Below are 15,167 nucleotides of genomic sequence, written 5' to 3'. Positions count from 1 at the left end.
GAGTGGAGTGCGATGATTTTAAAAAAAAAAAAAAAAAAAAAAAAAAAAAAAAGCGCATTCCACTCGGACCAATATTAACTTATGTTTCAGCACACATGAGCGATTATTTTTTCAGCCACAATCTGACCAAGAAAACAATCGCAGCATGCTGCCACTGTAATGTGAGACTCTTGCTCTCGCACCCATTCAAGTCTATGGGGCGAGAGCATGATCGCACTGCACTCGCGGGTACACTAGTGTACCGCGAGAGCCGTGCGAGAATGGCAATAGTTGGCTACAGAGGAAAGAGGGAGCTAAATCCCTCCCCTTTTCAGTGCCAGCCCTCCCATCCTCAGCACTGGCCCACCCCTTCTCAGTGCCGGACCGCCCTCCGCAGCTGAGGTCCGCTCGCACGATCGGACCTCAGTCGCAGGGACACTCGCATGACACTCGGCTCTGCTGTACTGCCAGCATAAGCTGAGTGTCATGTGAGGGGATCGCAGTAATCCCAGTGTGGCCCCAGCCTTACCCAAAGAAAAGCTACATGAGAATACTATATAGACATGAAGGGGTTTTCTGCTTTGAGCAAAGTGAACCCCAAATACACCTTATATAGAGTGGAAAAACGCCTTTAAAAAGGGTTAACAGCATGAAGTAGACCCTGGCTGCATTATTACCACCATGTATACTTTGCTCTACTGTATGCAGCCATGTAGTTTTAAAGCGGAGGTCTTTCAAAGAACATATGCTTTAAAAAGATGGCCAAACACTTGGTCTCCAATGACTAAACCAGCCCCGATTCCATTGACTGACCAATCTCTCCCTACACACACCCCTAAGGAGAGATCTGTCAGTCTACAGAAACAGTGAGGACAGATGTCTGTCTAGTCAGCAGACTAATAGTCAAAGTCCGGCTTTTCTAAATAAGTTTTAGTGTAAATAATTCAATACATGGCTGCAATAATGCAGCTAGTCTAGTGTCCAAATCATGCGGCTTGTAGATTGGGGAGCAAGAATCAGATGACAAGTTCCCTATAAAGGGGTATTCCAGCCTAAATAGCTTGCCACCTTTAAAACAGCAAGGTAGTAGCTTTAAGATCAGCATAGGACCCAGTTATCCCGTATTTCTTTTCAGTGGCCACAACACTGCAGCATGAATAAGTGAATGGTGCGGCAGGGTACAGGAGTGACCTGTTCCTCAATTCAAGTCTGCGACACTGAAGACACCAGTCCATGGTCTAGTAACTATCAGAGAAACAAGTGCTCCGTTTTGTGGTTTGGTGGGGGTTCTAGATGGATCCACACAGATCCAATGGATAAGTGATAACTTATTTAGGCTGTAATACCCCTTTAACGCCTAACCAAAAGTCTTTAAAGTGGACCTTTCACCTATCTTAACATGTTAACTTTTTCCCCTACAGGACGTTGCTCAATCAAAACGGTGGCGTCACACCCCCAAAAACAAAATCTCTGCTAAAGGCCCTCTTGGGCTTATCAGCTAATATTGTGCCGAGAAGAGGAAAAAAAGAATAAAAACTCCATTTTAGGCTAGGTTCACATTTCCGTTGTTTTGCATCAGTCACATGCGTTGCTTGACGCATGTGACTGATGCGTTGTACAACGGATGACAAAAAACAGAAATCATTGTCGGACTCTGCTGTGTGCGGGGGGCGGAGCGCGAGGGGGGTGGAGCCGAGCAAGGCAGTGGCGCTGAGGACGTCAGTGCCGCGGGGACTGCAGGGCTGGGGACAAGTGAGTGAGAGTGTGTGTGTGTGTACGAGAGTGTACGAGAGTGTACGAGAGTGTATTTGAGTGTAGACATGCGGAGTGCGGGGGGCCGGAGCCGAGTGGGGAAGTGTCGGCCTCCTTGCACACGTATCCAGGGTAAATATCGGGTAAAAGCAAAGCACTTTTTATTTGGTTACCCGATATTTATCTTGGATACCAGCGTACACCGCTAAGCGCTGGCTCCCTGCACACGTAACCACTGTAAATATCGGGTAACTAACCAAAGAGCATTGCTTGGTTACCCGATGTGTATCCTGGTTACGTGTGCAGGGAGCCAGAGAGACCATGCGCAGCAAAATCCTACGGATTGCGCTGCTCAAAAAACGTTACAGGCTGCGTTGCTCCCGCCCGGCGGTCAGTTACAAAACGACTGACCGCGATGCAGCGGATGCAACGCAGCATCATCAGTCGCAATCCGTCACTAATAGAAGACTATGGGGAAAAGTAGAATTTGTGTAAAAACACGTGTAGGAGACTCATTCAAGTTTATAAAATATTAAATTTTTATTCAACATCAAAAACGATAAAATTCATTTTCCATAAGATGTAATTATAATATGAGGTAAGGTGGATTCAAAACACACCTATCCACCAATAAACCACCCAAAATGGCCCATCAGCATCTCAAAAACAGTATATATCTAGCCAGTGCAAAAAGCAATAAGGAACACCATGTAGTTGCACAATCAGATTATAAACAGCAATGTTTGGACTTACCCATGGTGTCACAGCAGAGAGCCTAAAGGTACCGTCACACTAAGCAACTTACCAGCGATCCCAACAACGATAGGGATTGCTGGTAAGTTGCTAGGAGGTTGCTGGTGAGATGTCACACTGCGACGCTCCAGCGATCCCACCAGCAACCTGACCTGGCAGGGATCGCTGGAGCATGGCTACACGAGTTGCTGGTGAGCTCACCAGCAACCAGTGACCAGCTCCCAGCGCCGCGTGGAAGATGCTGCGCTTGGTAACTAAGGTAAATATCGGGTAACCAACCCGATATTTACCTTGGTTACCAGCGCACGCAGCTACACGTGCAGAGAGCAGGGAGCACCGCACACTGAGCGCTGGCTCCCTGCTCTCCTAGTTACAGCACACATCGGGTTAATTACCCGATGTGTGCTGCAGCTAAATGTGCACAGAGCAGGGAGCAGCGCACAATGCTTAGCGCTGGCTCCCTGCTCTCCTAGCTACAGCACACATCGGGTTAATTAACCGATGTGTGCTGCAGCTAAATGTGCACAGAGCAGGAGCCGGCACTGACAGTGAGAGCGGCGGAGGCTGGTAACAAAGGTAAATATCGGGTAACCAAGGACAGGGCTTCTTGGTTACCCGATGTTTACATTGGTTACCAGCCTCCTCAGAAGCCGGCTCCTGCTGCCTGCACATTTAGTTGTTGCTGTCTCGCTGTCACACACAGCGATCTGTGCTTCACAGCGGGACAGCAACAACTAAAAAATGGCCCAGGACATTCAGCAACAACCAACGACCTCACAGCAGGGGCCAGGTTGTTGCTGGATGTCACACACAGCAACATCGCTAGCAACGTCACAAAAGTTGTTCGTTAGCAGCGATGTTGCTAGCGATGTTGCTTAGTGTGACGGGGCCTTAAGTCCAAACATTGCTGTTTATAATCTGATTGTGCAACTACATGGTGTTCCTTATTGCTTTTTGCACTGGCTAGATATATACTGTTTTTGAGATGCTGATGGGCCATTTTGGGTGGTTTATTGGTGGATAGGTGTGTTTGAATCCACCTTACCTCATATTATAATTACATCTTATGGAAAATGAATTTTATCGTTTTTGATGTTGAATAAAAATTTAATATTTTATAAACTTGAATGAGTCTCCTACACGTGTTTGTACACGAATTCTACTGTTCATCTTGGAGTATATTCTAGATATCCGATCATTGGGGACTGTGACTTTATCCACTAGGATGAAAATACAATATGGTTTCTTTCCCTGTTTGTCTATGCTAAAAAAAAATTTTAGTGACTATGGGGAAAAACTGGATTCCTGCAAAATATTTTGCAGGATACCGTAACTCCTCAAGGTGACGGATTGTGACTGATGCAAAACAACGGAAATGTAAACCTAGCCTTATGCATCTCTGAAGCCATGACTCCATGATGTGGCCAGAGTAACATGGTAAAACCATTAACAGGTTCTATGTAACCAGAACATTTTATTACTACTACATGACATTAAAAAATAACCTAAAGCTAGATCACCTCTAATATAGAAGCGAAGACAACGACTGACTCGTAGCAGTCATTGACCCAATACCTTTATTTCTGAGAATCTACAGAACACGGCTGTAAGGGCATAAAAGTAATTCAGTGCCCAATGTTATTTGGAAACCATTCTATTCCTAGCCACTAGTAATACGGATATGAAAAGCATCTCACAGCTCATGGTACGAGACGGGGGGAAACTTCCTAAATAAGACCTCTTAAAAAGCCTGCTAAGCATCTTGTGATTGTTTGACCACGTTTTCGGTTCCACTGTGGCTTGTGTACAAAGGCTGAACCGGGATGATGAACTGTGAAGGAACACAAAGTCGCCTTTATAAGAGGAGACAGAAAACTGGTGGGCAAAATAACTCAAAACATCAATTTGTAGAGCTAAATATGGCAAAATCCACAGTCAGCCGAGGATCCCTGCCAAAGGGACACCGAAATCATCCAATTGTTTATTTTTTCACATTTTGCATTTGACAAACACATACTTGTGCAAAGTGCCAGATCTGAGGTTCTTCTGCTGCCAAATGCAGGCTCGGCCAGGAAAGATTGCCAAACTATTTTATAACCCGGATTACCATCTAGTCTTATTTTTCACAGTGCTCCTGTGCTAAACTGGAAAATATATGGGGCGGGGGTGGGGGGGGGTGAGGAGAAAACAGACATTTTATTAGGACATCTTCAGTGACACAAGCTACACACCCTTCCAAAAAAGGCGAGAGGAAAAAAAAAATGTGGTCACAGTGCAGGCTTCAGTCCTGAACACACCGCAGCTTCAAGTAACATTATGTAACATTACGACCATTCATGACGGCTGGCTTAACCAGACTGGAGCAGATTACACAGAAGGCTTTTCACAGCTGAGCTAATAAAACACATGTATGATGAATGGAAAAGATCTCCCGAAAAATCAGGTCATACAAGACGTAGCAGGGTAAAACAGGTCACGTCATCACGTGGCTCTGCTTCGTGTGGGGTGAGCCTTATAACAATTGTGTCGCCTGTACACTTAGCTTTACTGGATAAAAGAATTTAGCAAATAGAGGCTCAAAAACTGCCAGCAGACCCCATGACAGAGATCGTAAGCCCTCACAATCGCAGGCCCAAGTTTGATCATATAGGGAGTCTCGGCCAAGGTTAGCTCTTGATGGCCATTCATGAAGGCAGTTTAAAGGGAATCTGTCACCCCCTTTGACCATTCTAAGCTCTTATTATGTGCATATAGGTCATAGGATGTTGAAAGTAGTCTTACCTGTATGCCTCATAATAGATGCTTTGTTCCAGAAATATAACTTTAGATAGGCTAATTTGCATTTGGCAACTGGGCGTTGTGCTTCGGCTACTGGGCGGTTGGTTCTCGGGAAGAAATACCTGCCTCCCTGCTTGATTATCCTTCATGTCACCTCCTCTCAGCGTTACAGTCACAGCTCCCAAATCCCGCGTGTGGGCAGTACTTTTCTTCTGCCTAAGTTAATTCACCCCCTAATGAATCTACTGCGCATGCGCCACTGAGTCAGCTCCATTTCTGTTATCACACGCGCGGGATTTGCCAGCTGTGACTGTGATTCTGAGAGCGGGTGACAGAAAGATCATGAAGCACGGAGGCAGGGATTTCTTCCCGAGAACCAACCACCCGGTAGGCTAATTTGCATATGGCGATCTAAAGTTATATTTCTGGAACAAAGCTTCTACTATGAGACATACTGGTAAGACTACTTTCAACATCCTATTACCTGTATGCCCACAGTAAGAGCTTAAAACGGTCAAAGGGGGGTAACAGATTCCCTTTAAAGAAGAACAATCTTGTCCTGGAAGTGATGAGCTTGTTCTCAACATCATAGCGTCCGTGTGAACAGACAGAAGGATTGGCACAAGTCTACATACATCCACAGAAGATCTGTGCTTAGTTCTTCAAGATGCTTGCAACAATCTCCTGCCGAGATCCTTCAAAACCAGTGTAGAGGTGTAACTAGAAGAACTGATGCATGGATTCTGTTTTGAAGGCAAAGTGTGGTCACGCCAAATATTGATGTGATTGAGACTTCTCTTTTGTCCATTTACTTTGCAATTTGGATAATTGATAAAAACAAGCTATTTTTGTCCCTAACCAGCCTAAACGTTTTGCACAGTAAACAATAACTACGGCAGCACCACTTCATCCGAAATCGGCCACTTCAGCATGTCCAGTCATCAGGTCCTCAGAAGGATTGCCCAACTCCAGCTCAATAAAATCAAGATTTCATACTGAAAAAGGCCCTGCTTTAGTGACTGCTGAACTTCCTACAGTTTGCAAATGGATGAGCAAAGAATCATAACGTTTTAAGAAAAGAGCAGAACCCCAAAGTCCGAGAACAGCAATCAAATGCATTGTTATAGTCTGCATCAAGGCGTTACTCACGGTATCTATTGGAATTTCTACTACATGAATCAGCGGTCCATGTGAAAACGGCACTGCAAATTTCAGAGAGGTCTCGCCATCTATTTAACGTAATTACAGATTATGGGGAGGAAAAATTGATAAATCACACAGGTAAATCCCATTTGAATGTGATGAAGAAATGCAGTTGTAGACTCGTGCAGGTATTAGGCCTGCAGACGTGGAGTGCAGCTTACAGGTGACGTCTCACTGCTTTGTTTCCTCTCCATTCTGTCAGTGGCCCCCATACTTCCGCTGGTATTAGCGGTTTGTTAATCAGACAATACATGGGCTACGTTGAATATGACTTTTTAGATCAGACATGGGATCACATGGTGAAGTCCTGAGGATTACATGGCTTTACATGTTCCATAAATAGATGATGCAATTGCATGGACTGTATCACCCACAGGGTGGGGAAGGAAATATCACAGATGATGATGATGATGATGATGATAAGGCTAGCGTCACACAGCTATACTGTTGTAGCTCAGCCTTCCTGACTGTATACTGATAATCAGCTCATTCCATTCCAGAGAATAGACTCACCTGCAGATCAATCCATATTCTTTCAAATACTAGGGGCATATGTGCAGTACCCCGCTGCGGATACTACCCCGCTGCTGGACAAGCCATTTAACACACCACAATAGTGGGGTTTTTTTATTCCTCTGCTGTAGCGGTGCTTTAAATGTATGTCCCCTAACCCCTGCCCTATACACACCTGCCGCCATCTTCATCTGTTTCTGCTTCTGTCGGTCTCTAGCAATTTGTAACCTATTGGCAGCCCCAGTGTTTCATGGAGAGCGCCGGAGGTCACAAGTCAACACAACTCTATGAGAGCCTTGTTTTTGCTCTCATATAGTTGCATTCAGAGCTTGTGACTAGTGATGAGCGAATACTAACTATTCGGGTTCGGATTTTTCGCAACGAATCCCAAAGTACGATTTCAGTATTTGTCACGAATAACAAACCTAATACAAGTCAATGGGAAACCCAAGCATTCTTCCAGTAAATTTTCAAGAACAATGCTCGGATTCCCCATTGACTTGTATTAGGTTTGTTATTGGTGACGAATTCCAGAATAGTGCTTTGGGATTCATTGTGAATAATCTGAACTTGAATAGTTAGCACTCGCTCATCACTTCTTGTGATGTAATTTCCGACTTCCAGGCAGTTAGAATTTACAGGTGCAAGATGGCACCATGGGACCAGAGCGGCTCCAAAAAAAAGGATGAAGCTGCCAGAGAGTGTGCAGAAGATTGGGGGCAGGGGACTTGATTTAGGCTGAGGCCACATGGGGATTACTGCGATCCTCGCGTGACACTCGGCTCACAATGGCAGCTCAGCGGGAGCAGAGTGTCATGCGAGTGTCATTGCGACTGAGGTCTGATCATGCGATCAGACCACAGCTGCGGGGGGCGGGCCGGTGCTGAGGAGGGGAGGGAGAGATTTATCTCCTCCATAGCCGGCTATTGCCATTCTCGCCCTGCACTCGTAAATACACTGGAGTGATGCGAGTGCAGTGCGATGTTTCTCTTGCCGCACAGACTTGAATGGGTGCAAGAGACACAAGGATCGCATTCCACCCGCAGCATGCTGTGATTGTTTTCTCGGTGCGATTAGGGCTGAGAAAATAATCGCTCATGGGTGCTGCCCAATAGAGTAATATTGGACAATTGGAAAGCGATGTTCTATCGCACTCGCTCCGTGTGTCTTAGGCCTTAAAGTGGCACTCCAGCAGTGAAAAAAAAAAAAAGTGAGTTTAGATTTCTCTCAATGGGTTAGAAACAAGTTGTCACATTCATTTCCTAATTTCTTGATTTTACAAAGACAGTTCTTGTTGTGAGGAAAGCAAATGTGTGTGGAGATGATCCTGCAAGTGACGGTCCACATTGATATGCAAGCCTTAGGTTACTAGAGAAATACACAATTATTGCCAAACAACTGGTTTCATAAGAAGAAAGAGAAAATGGACTTTCTTACCTCTTCCTGATCTCCTTAGTCAAACAATGCAAAATCTGCAAGAATCTGGGGAAAAAAAAAAAAAAGTGTTGTTACAAACGGTGTACAGAATGACCACCACTTATCCTATGCGACCATTAGTATGAATGTAACCCACTATGAATGTAGCCGTCCTCTCCACTATGCCGCACTGGATATTAGAGTATGAACCCGAATAGCTGTCATGTTTGGAGCAGAGTTTGCTTTTAGGACAAATAGTAAGCAACTACTTCTAATGTCTAATTTCCCATGCCCATGTTTGTGGCACAAGATAAGAGAATATCCTGCTTTGTTTTACAAATTGCTCACTGAATGTAAGCACCATGGAAAACAATCAGAAGTCTGATATAGGGTATTTTAATAGTTCATAATGATGCAGATAAGGCTGGATAAAATGGGCCACCAAAGAGCAACCAAAGGTTAACAACCAGGTCAAGACAGTGACAAAAAATACAAATAAAAAGTAAACCAGCACAAATAGCATAGCGGTATTTACAGTCGGCACAATTCTGGCGGGTAACGCTCTCCGGGCATTCAGCAGGCGCGTCCATCCGACAGCAGCGCGACTCTCCACTGCTCGCACTCGATGGGTTGCATCTAACGGCTCAGCCATGAAGTTGCCGAGATTCAACCCTCCACAGGCTTCGAGTCTGCGGCTCGTTGGTGACATACACTAAGCGCCTGAGCAATTGGAGATCCCACTCTATAAATATATGGGGTCTTCACTTTGCGGTGGACTCAAATCCATTCCACTAATATTTAGGAGGGAAGAAATTTTACTTGTCAAATGCGGTGATGCCTTTAGAACGAGCCATGGTCTCACACATTGGTAAAGCAGTCTATGGTGAGAGGGTTGATTTTATACACTTGTGGTAATGGGACTGAAATGAAAAACTTAAATATTGAAAAGGCGCGTCCTAATAATTTTGTTCATTAAAGGGAATTTGTCAGTAGATTTTTGCTTCCTCATCTGAGAGCAGCATTATGTAGGCAAAGAGATTCTGAAACCAACAATGTATCCCTTAGACTGCTGGGTGCAGCAGCTGTGACACACGGTTCTTAGATGTAGCAAGCTGAGAAAGCTAACCCCGCCCACACCAAAGCTCTTGGGGTACATAGTCTATTGACAGTGAGGTGCTTACTAGAGGAGGAGGCATGATGGGTCTTGCAAAAGGGTGACTAGTAGTTCGGACAATGATATTCTTCTGATAAAACCTTCATTGTAAGGGTAAGTGTCCACGAGCAGGACCCGCAAGTCTCTTTTGCAGGAGACCGCAGCTGCTTGTACCCACGATCAGAGTTCGGAGCGATGCGGTCTCTCACTTGTGTTCTCCCTACGGAGAATGCTTGCAACTTCGCAGCAAAGAATTGACATGCTTGCAGCTCGGAAAGCCGCACCACAAGTCAGTTTTTACTGCGGGCCGTACATGCACAATGGGCATGGGATTTCTAGAAATCCCATCTACTGTGCTTGTACTGTACAAGGCAGCGTTTTGGATGCAGCGAAAAAATGCTGCATCCAAAACGCTGCAAACACTGATCATGGGCACACACCCTAAGCAAACAACAGCACAGCCTAATAGTTAACACAGTTGAAATTTTTGTCTCAGCCCTTATCTCTGGCTATCTTCAGATTACATATCAAAAATCTGCTAACATATTCTATTATTAATATAATAATATATTCTATATTAAGTGTAGAATCCACGGCCCCACAAGGGTGGGCACCCTCAAATCTTAGGCGATACTAAACGAGTAAAGGCCCCCATAGACATTGAACTAATGTTGGCCAAATCCATCCGATATCGACAAGTTCAGCCGACGGTCTAACATGCACAGGGCACTGTCTGACTGATGGTTGGGAGAGAAGTTGATCCTACATATTGGATTCCCAGAGAGAAGGCCTGACAACAGGTCAGTCGTCATCGGCTTTCACATAGAGAACACAGGAGCACTTGGCTGCTGTTTACGGGAGAGTTGGCTGAGATGTAGGTGGACAGAACAATCTCCCGACAGCCACCTAATGTGTAAGGCCAATTTAAGGAATATTGACTGACAACACATGCACAGTTTCATCTTCATCCTCCACCCCACGTACTATAACAGAGGGTAACATTCTGATCTTTTAAAACCCGGATTACACAAAAAACATGTACTAACAATGACACACAATTACAAACAAATGACACCGCAATTAATAGCTTCCACTAAATTGGAAGAGCCGTCATAATGAAGAAAAGAAGGGAATTGCACATAAAGTACAATCTGCTTTAATAAAAAGCTGTCCTAACAGGAGACAATATTCGGAAAACAAGTGCTGCTCAGATAGGATTTTGATCTTCAATAAAAAAAAAATTCAATTATAGCTGCAGATCTATGTTGGAGTACAAGAGCAATTGAACTCCATGTACTTGTTACATTTCTAAATATAAGCTGGTTGGCATGACAACAAAGATTGATGGATCTCTTTAAAGTACTGTATATTTAATTGTCAGCATTTCGCGAGGAGTCACAGAAATGCTGTGTGAAAGGTCCGGTCGTCATGGATACTGGAGGCTATTAAAAAAAAAAATACAAAAAGTACAAAACAAAATGGAACACAAATACGCAAATAACGCTGCAGTTTGTGAAAGAAAATTGCTAGCTTAAAATAACTATTTGCATCACTGGCTGGAGTCTCGGCAGAACAAGAAAAAGTCTATAATACCGTCTAAAGGGAAATGTGTGCAAAATACTCCGTCATGTGCACTATAGCATTCAGGAGCTGTATATGGCTATATATGGCTGCCAATAATCGCGCACCCATCACCTATTAGGAAGAAAAGGAAACTGTACCGGTGTGTCAGCAACATCACAGGGATTTTTAGAATCTAAGGGTACCGTCACACTTTAGCGACGCTACAGCGATCTGACCTGGTCAGGATCGCTGGTGCGTCGCTACGTGGTCGCTGGTGAGCTGTCAATCAGGCAGATTCACCAGCGACCAGTGACCAGCCCCCAGCGACGCGTGGAAGCGATGCTGCGCTTGGTAACTAAGGTAAATTTCGGGTAACCAAGCGCTTGGTTACCCGATATTTACCTTGGTTACCAGAGCACAAAGCTTGGCGCTGGCTCCCTGTACTCGTAGCCAGAGTACACATAGGGTTAATAAACAAACCGCTTTGCTTATTTACCCAATGTGTACTCCGGATACGTGTGCAGGGAGCCGGCACTGGCAACGGCGAACGCTAGTAACCAAGGTAAACATCGGGTAACCAAGCAAAGCACTTCGCTTGTTTACCCGATATTTACCTTGGTTACAGCTTACCGCAGGCTGCCAGAAGCCGGCTCCCTGCCCAATCAGATCATTGCTCTCTCGCTGTCAAACAGCGATGTGTGATTCACAGCGAGAGAGCAACGTCCAAAAAATGAAGCAGCACTGTGTGTAACGAGCTGCGATCTCACAGCAGGGGCCAGATCGCTGCTCAGTGTCACACACAGCGAGATCGCTAATGAGGTCACTGCTGCGTCACAAACACCGTGACTCAGCAGCGATCTCGCTATGTGAGACGTACCCCTAATCCTGGCCATCAAGATAATATCAGTAGAAGGGAATCTGTCATCAGGTTTGTGCTACCTCATCCGACAGCAGTATAATGCAAGAACAGAGACTCTGATCCCAACGATATACCACTTAGTTTACTGGGAGCAGGGAATTGTGATACAATCAGCGTTCTCAGATACAGCATGTAGCAGAGCTCAGAAAGCTAACCCAGCACACAATACAGCTCTCTGTTTACATTGTATATTAATGGTGAGCTGCTTATCAGTGAAGGGGGTATGGTCAGACAAGCTGGCAGGAAGCAGCTAGTCATAGCAATGATAGCGTCTTACTGATAACACCATCATTTTATTTAGACAACAGCACACAGCTTAATAAATGAGAACTGAAATCTGTGTCTCAGCCCCATTCTCCTGAGGTCTTCAATTTACATAGCAAAAAGCTGCCGACAGTCCCTTTTAAGGGTCAAAGATTGCCTGCGCTGCAAAGGCCAGTGCCAACCACTTATCCACTATGCTCTTCAATCTTTGCTTGCTTGCCTGTTTAGTCTACAATGGAGACAGAGTAAGATGACAAGACACGTGCCATAGAAAGGAAAAGGAAGCTAATATATTGTAATAGCATAGGAATTGCCAGTATTACGGTACTCTCATGATCATGACCCATATATCAGAAGGATCTGTACAGAGCATCTCACAGAATAACAAAGGTATAATGTACACACTATACAGAGAATATCCCACAACAACAGTATAATGTACACACTATACGGAGAATATCCCACAATAACAGTATAATGTACACACTATACAGAGAATATCCCACAATAACAGTATAATGTACACACTATACAGAGAATATAGTATAACGGTATAATGTACACACTATACAGAGAATATCCTAGAATAACGGTATACTGTACACACTATACAGAGAATATAGAATAACGGTATAATGTACACACTATACAGAGAATATCATAGAATAACGTATAATGTACACACTATACAGAGAATATCATAGAATAACGTATAATGTACACACTATACAGAGAATATCCTAGAATAACGGTATAATGTACACACTATACAGAGAATATCCTAGAATAACGGTATAATGTACACACTATACAGAGAATATCCTAGAATAACGGTATAATGTACACACTATACAGAGAATATCCTAGAATAACGGTATAATGTACACACTATACATTGAATATCAGAACAAAGGTATAATGTACACACTACATTATATATATACACATCTGTATATATACAGAGAATATCCCAGAATAACGGTATAATGTACACACTATACAGAGAATATCCCAGAATAACGGTATAATGTACACACTATACAGAGAATATCCCAGAATAACGGTATAATGTACACACTATACAGAGAATATCATAGAACAACGGTATAATGTACACACTATACAGAGAATATCCTAGAATAACGGTATAATGTACACACTATACAGAGAATATCACACAATAACAGTATAATGTACACACTATACAGAGAATATCCTAGAATAACGGTATAATGTACACACTATACAGAGAATATCCTAGAATAACGGTATAATGTACACACTATACAGAGAATATCCTAGAATAACGGTATAATGTACACACTATACAGAGAATATAGAATAACGGTATAATGTACACACTATACAGAGAATATCATAGAATAACGTATAATGTACACACTATACAGAGAATATCACAGAATAACGGTATAATGTACACACTATACAGAGAATATCCTAGAATAACGGTATAATGTACACACTATACAGAGAATATAGAATAACGGTATAATGTACACACTATACAGAGAATATCATAGAATAACGTATAATGTACACACTATACAGAGAATATCATAGAATAACGTATAATGTACACACTATACAGAGAATATCCCAGAATAACGGTATAATGTACACACTATACAGAGAATATCCTAGAATAACGGTATAATGTACACACTATACAGAGAATATAGAATAACGGTATAATGTACACACTATACAGAGAATATCATAGAATAACGTATAATGTACACACTATACAGAGAATATCACAGAATAACGGTATAATGTACACACTATACAGAGAATATCCTAGAATAACGGTATAATGTACACACTATACAGAGAATATAGAATAACGGTATAATGTACACACTATACAGAGAATATCATAGAATAACGTATAATGTACACACTATACAGAGAATATCATAGAATAACGTATAATGTACACACTATACAGAGAATATCCCAGAATAACGGTATAATGTACACACTATACAGAGAATATCCCAGAATAACGGTATAATGTACACACTATACAGAGAATATCATAGAACAACGGTATAATGTACACACTATACAGAGAATATCCTAGAATAACGGTATAATGTACACACTATACAGAGAATATCACACAATAACAGTATAATGTACACACTATACAGAGAATATCCTAGAATAACGGTATAATGTACACACTATACAGAGAATATCCTAGAATAACGGTATAATGTACACACTATACAGAGAATATCCTAGAATAACGGTATAATGTACACACTATACAGAGAATATAGAATAACGGTATAATGTACACACTATACAGAGAATATCATAGAATAACGTATAATGTACACACTATACAGAGAATATCACAGAATAACGGTATAATGTACACACTATACAGAGAATATCCTAGAATAACGGTATAATGTACACACTATACAGAGAATATAGAATAACGGTATAATGTACACACTATACAGAGAATATCATAGAATAACGTATAATGTACACACTATACAGAGAATATCATAGAATAACGTATAATGTACACACTATACAGAGAATATCCCAGAATAACGGTATAATGTACACACTATACAGAGAATATCCTAGAATAACGGTATAATGTACACACTATACAGAGAATATAAAATAACGGTATAATGTACACACTATACAGAGAATATCATAGAATAACGTATAATGTACACACTATACAGAGAATATCCCAGAATAACGGTATAATGTACACACTATACAGAGAATATCACAGAATAACGGTATAATGTACACACTATACAGAGAATATCACAGAATAACGGTATAATGTACACACTATACACAGAATATCATAGAATA

At 42.5% G+C, this 15,167-nt stretch overlaps 1 protein-coding gene across 1 annotated transcript in view; it reads right to left on the bottom strand.

The window, feature by feature from the left end:
- Positions 1–15,167, bottom strand: part of LOC142296626 (lipoma-preferred partner homolog) — a 426,991-nt gene that overhangs the window by 283,956 nt on the left and 127,868 nt on the right. The window contains exon 3 of the mRNA XM_075340461.1: positions 8,416–8,460. The gene's annotated coding sequence lies outside the window, so the exon portion shown is untranslated. The remainder of the gene's footprint in view (positions 1–8,415; positions 8,461–15,167) is intronic.

This window comes from Anomaloglossus baeobatrachus, chromosome 3 (assembly GCF_048569485.1).
Source record: "Anomaloglossus baeobatrachus isolate aAnoBae1 chromosome 3, aAnoBae1.hap1, whole genome shotgun sequence".
Lineage (NCBI taxonomy): Eukaryota > Metazoa > Chordata > Amphibia > Anura > Aromobatidae > Anomaloglossus > Anomaloglossus baeobatrachus.
The sequence above is the reverse complement of the archived record's forward strand: the minus strand, read 5'-3'. Positions and strand labels throughout refer to the sequence as shown.